The sequence below is a fragment of the Lipotes vexillifer genome, unplaced genomic scaffold, assembly GCF_000442215.2.
Source record: "Lipotes vexillifer unplaced genomic scaffold, Lipotes_vexillifer_v1.1 scaffold1201, whole genome shotgun sequence".
Lineage (NCBI taxonomy): Eukaryota > Metazoa > Chordata > Mammalia > Artiodactyla > Lipotidae > Lipotes > Lipotes vexillifer.
Genome location: NW_006783542.1, coordinates 1481628 through 1487086, shown reverse-complemented (window position 1 = coordinate 1487086; position 5459 = coordinate 1481628).

Below are 5459 nucleotides of genomic sequence, written 5' to 3'. Positions count from 1 at the left end.
TGTGTGTGTGTGTGTGTGTGTGTGTGTGTGTGTGTGTGTGTGTGTGTGTGTGTGTGTGTGTGTGATGTAGCCCTCGGTGTCTCTGATCAGAGGATCTCAACACACTTTCAACAGCAAGGCAAGGGAAACCGAGGCTCCGAAAGGTTGGACTTGGGTGGCCCATGGTGAGTCAACTCCTGGACCAGACGCGCAGCCCCGCGGGGACGCTCAGCCTCCCGCGGGCGCAAGCTCACCCCCCGGCGCTCGGGCCCGCCAGCCCAGTCCCGCAAAGCGGGGAGCATCAGACTCGAACCCACCCCGCGACCGCCAGGTCCCTGCGCGGGCCACTCACCCGCGCGCCTGCGCCCCGGGGCCCCGGGTCCACGCATCCCGACGGCGCCGGCCAGGCCCACGGCGCGAGGAGAAAGTTCTCTGGCTCCCGCGCTGCTCGGCCCCCCCGGAGTCTCGGCGTCCGCGCTCCGGTCGCGGGTGGCACTAGGGCCGCCGCCGGCCCGGGCCCCACAACGCGGAGCGAGGCGGCATCCCGAACAAAGTGCGTCCCCTGCCGGGCGCGGGGCGGAGCCTGGTGACCCGCTGCCCCGGGCACACGCCGGCCGCCTCCCCGGGCCGGGGGCGGAGGCTGCGGCGCCGAGCGCCCCGCTCCCCCCGCGCTGTGCCAGTTGAACCCGCAGAGGGGCGGAGGCGCCGGGCCCTTCCAGACTTTGTCATTGGAAAGCTATTCCCGTAACCCTTTCCTGCCTTCGCCTTCCGTCCCGCCTCCGCGGCCGCAGAAAGGCGGAGCTGGGTGGCGGGGCAGGAAGCCTCCGCACAATCAAGCCTTTCCTCGGCCGGGACCCGCCGCTTCCAGGCCCGGCCCCACCCCCACGCGCCCTCGGGCTGCCGCCGGCCGGCAGTTCTTAGGAGCGCGGACGGAGGGGTCGGCCGGGCCTTCCCACCCCCTTCCGCCCGCGCCCCCTTCCTTCCTCTCTGTTCTGTTCCGCTTTCTGGGCTGGGACGCGGATGCAGAGGGGAGGGGAGACCCCAGAAGGGCCGGGCGTATAGTAGGTGCTCAGTAAAATGCGTGGGGCTTTGCCTGACCTCGCGACCCTGCCACGGGCCCTTTCTCCTTCTACGGCCTGGGAGGGGGAGGAGGGAGGGGGAGAAGAAACGACCAGACGCAGAGAGGGGCTGGAAATGGGGCCTCGGCCAGAACCTAGTGCAGCCTGGGCAGTGCGGCCTCCACTGACCCTGCCTCCCGGGACAGGGCAGAGGAGGTCAGGTGCCTGGGCTTCTGGAGCAGGCTTCGAGCTCCGGGAGAAAGGCGGCAGTGCGACCAAGGACCCACCAGACTTGGACCAGAGGCGTCGCCAGCTCCAGCCAGCAAACATGATTGATTATTTCCGGGGCCAGCTCCCTGGGAGGTTTCCCAAAGTTTCACCGGCAACGGGTCAACCTGAGGGGAGTAGGGTCAGCAGAGTCCTGCCCACCCCCGTCCAGTCAGTCAGTCGGGTCACAGTGGCTGTGGTCCTAAGCGGGTGTTAAAGGGACACTAGACAGTGGACAAGCAGTGAGGAGGTTCCCAGCTAACCAGGGAAAAGGGTTTCTCTATGGTTTCTGTCCTTGAAAGGAATGAGCTGCCTTTTCTTGCCAGGGGAGGGGTCTGTCTCAGAGGGACACAGGGGGCGAGTCCTTGCCCTGTGGGTACAGTGGCTGGAAGTGTGGGCTCGAAGGCAGATTGCCTGGGTTCATATCCTGGATCTGCTTCTCATCAGCCATGGGAACCAGAACGGATTCTTTAACCTCTGACCATTTCAGTTTCTTCATCTGTAAATTGGGGTAATGACAGTTGCCATCTCCTACGATTGTTGGTAAGAGTAAGTGTGATAATCTAGGTGGCACACTCAGAAGAGTGCCTGGCACTACTCAGTAAACATTAATTATTATTTTGCTCTCTGAGTCACGCATCCCGGCATCCAGTTTGGCATTCAGCCATGTGCTAACTGGAATCTCTCTCGCTTTTCACAGGTTCCTCGGCCTGCAAAGGGGAGCCTGGTCCTCTCGGAAGAAACACTGGCCTTTCTCGAGGGCTCATAGGGTGGGCCGGCTGAGTTCCTCACCTCCTCGGTCTAGGGGCCAAGGATGACACAGCAGGCTTGCAAAGCAGTTTCAGAGACTGAACTGCCCTCTGGTCCACAGTGAGGCTGCACATGGGGCCCCACCCCTACTGGTAATGGCAGGAAGATGCTGTTCCTTGGGTGTTGAATGGGGAAGAAGCCTACAGCCATGGTTTTCTTTTTCTAATTTATTTATATTTTGGCCGCGTCGGGTCTTCGTTGCCGCGCGCGGGCTTTTCTCCAGTTGCGGCGAGCGGGGGCCTCTCTTCGTCGCGGTGCGCGGGCTTCTCAATGCGGGGGCCTCTCTTGTTGCGGAGCACGGGCTCTAGGCCCGTGGTCTTCAGAAGTGGTGGTGCGCGGGCTCAGTAGTTGTGGCGCGCGGGCTTAGTTGCTCCGCGGCACGTGGGATCTTCCCGGACCAGGGCTCAAACCCGTGTCCCCTGCATTGGCAGGCGGATTCTCAACCACTGCGCCATCAGGGAAGTCCCAAGCCATGGTTTTGTAAGGGTTAAATCTCTTCCACTGTGAGATCAGTATTTCTCTCCCATTCGTGAATGGCTGATCGTACCAGTCCCCCGACCCTGCTCCAAATGTCCCAATCACAGACCTGCAGCAGTGAAGTGTGTCTGGATAAACACGCTGGCATATGGGCAGGTAAGGGGGTGGGCAGGGGATAAACAGACCAGCTCTAGTTGTGCTGAAGGGCAGAGGCAGTGACAGCTCCTGAGAGACAAGGTGGTGGGACAGGGCGGCAGAGAGAAGCCACAGTGACCGTGGACCCAGGGCTGCCTGGGTGGGAGGTAGGGTCCCCCCCAGCCCCGGAGAGGCCTCTACCAAGTGCCTGCCTGTGAGCAGTTTTCCTCCAAACACAGTGATGATTCTGTTGCTCTACATCAAGCAAATGGCTTTTCCTTAAATATGAAAATCAATAAGAAGTAAAGGCAAGGGCCTGGCCACCCGGGAGAGGAGATTGGAGGTGCTGGTCGCAAGGGAAACGGTGAGATGCAGGCTCAGGATCATCCCCCCACCCCACCGCGAAGCGGCCTCCAGGCCCTGCTGACCCCGCTGTGACTCCTTAAGCCCGACAGCTGCCCCTGGTCCCCTCCTCCATCCACGGCTTAGAGCCCATCCTGAATCAGGGTAGGAGATTGTTAACGAGAGGATCAATGTCAACGTGACAAATAGGTTTTAAAAAATCAGCCCAGGAGCCTGTTGTCACCCCGTGGTCTCAGACCTGGCTTGAGTTGAGATGCTTTGGGAGCCCCGGCAAGCTACTCAGCAAGTAGCATTTCCGGGCCTGGCCTGATTTCCTGGGGCCCCTGCCCATTTCCTGCCAGCTTGAGCTCTGAGGACCGATGCTAATCTGTTTTACGTTTGGGATCCGGGAGTTTGCACTGTCAGAGCTCCCACATCCCATGTGGCTCGCCAGGGTCTGTCTGCACCTTCCCGCCCCTGTTAGGCGTGCAGAGCCGTCTGTAAGGCAGGGGTGGGAGCACAGTGCGTCACTTTATTTCTTGAGCCTTTAATAAACGTCGTTAGAGGGAGCCTCTGGCTTCCTCCTCGGAAGAACAGTGGAAAAACACTGGGTGTCAGAGGACCTGAGTCCACACTCTGGCGGGGCCCCTGCCGAAGCACATGCCCCTCCGTAAGCGGGGTGACACCCAGGACACACCACCGCTTACCGAGGCCTGGGTGAGCGTTCAGTGAGAGAGCCCAAGAGAAGGTGTGGTACGCAGTGCTGGGCATTTGCCAGCAGAAGCTCGATTGTCAAACAGAGAACACATCTCATACCCCGGCCCCGCCCCATCCCACCTGCATCACATCCCCTCAGGTATACGCTTCCTGTTCCAAAACGCGCTTTTTTTTTTTTTAACATCTTTATTGGAGTATAATTGCTTCACAGTGGTGTGTTAGTTTCTGCTGTATAACAAAGTGAATCAGGTATATGTAAACAAATATCCCCATATCTCCTCCCTCTTGCGTCTCCCTCCCTCCATCCCTATCCCACCCCTCTGGGTGGTCACAGAGCACTGAGGTGATCTCCCTGTGCTATGCGGCTGCTTCCCACTAGCTGTCTATTTTACATTTGGGAGTGTGTATATGCCCATGCCACTCTCTCACTTCGTCCCAGCTTACCCTTCCCCCTACCCGTGTCCTCAAGTCCATTCTGTACGTCTGCGTCTTTATTCCTGTCCTGCCCCTAGGTTCTTCAGAACCTTTTTTTTTTTTTAAGACTCCATATTATGTGTTAGCATAATGGCCACCATTATGCTATGTTAGAGAAATGTTTTTCTCTTTCTGACTTACTTCACTCTCTATGACAGACTCTAGGTCCAGCCACCTCACTACAAATAACTCAAATTTCATTTCTTTTTATGGCTGAGCAATATTCCATTGTACCTATGTGCCACATCTTCTTTATCCATTCATCTGTCAATGGACACTTAGGTTGCTTCCATGTCCTGGCTATTGTAAATAGAGCTGCAATGAACACTGTGGTACATGACTCTTTTTGAATTATGGTTTTCTCAGGGTATATGCCCAGTAGTGGGATTGCTGGGCCGTATGGTAGCTCTATTTTTAGTTTTTTAAGGAACCTCCATACTGTTCTCCATAGTGGCTGTATCAATTTACATTCCCACCAACAGTGCAAGAGAGTTCCCTTTTCTCCACACCCTCTCCAGCATTTATTGTAGATGTTTTGATGATGGCCATTCTGACCGGTGTGAGATGATATCTCATTGTAGTTTTGATTTGCATTTCTCTAATGATTAATGATGTTGAGAATCCTTTCATGTGTTTGTTGGCAATCTGTATATCTTCTTTGGAGAAATGTCTATTTAGATCTGCCCATTTTCGGATTGGGTTGTTTGTTTTTTTGATATTGAGCTGCGTGAGCTGCTTGTAACTTTTGGAGATTAATCCTTTGTCAGATGTTTCATTTGAAAATATTTTCTCCCTTCTGAGGGTTGTCTTTTCATTTTGTTTATGGTTTCCTTTGCTGTGCAAAAGCTTTTAAGTTTCATTAGGTCCCATTTGTTTATTTTTGTTTTTATTTCCATTTCTCTAGGAGGTGGGTCAAAAATGATCTTGCTGTGATTTATGTCATAGAGTGTTCTGCCTATGTTTTCCTCTAAGAGTTTTATAGTGTTTGGCCTTACATTTAGGTCTTTAATCCATTTTGAGTTTATTTCTGTGTATGGTATTAGAGAGTGTTCTAATTTCATTCTTTTACAGGTAGCTGTCCGGTTTTCCCAACACCACTTATGGAAGAGGCTGTCTTTTTTTTTTTTTTTTTGCGGTACGCGGGCCTCTCACTGTCGCGGCCCCCCCCGTTGCGGAGGCCAGGCACTGGACGCACAGGGC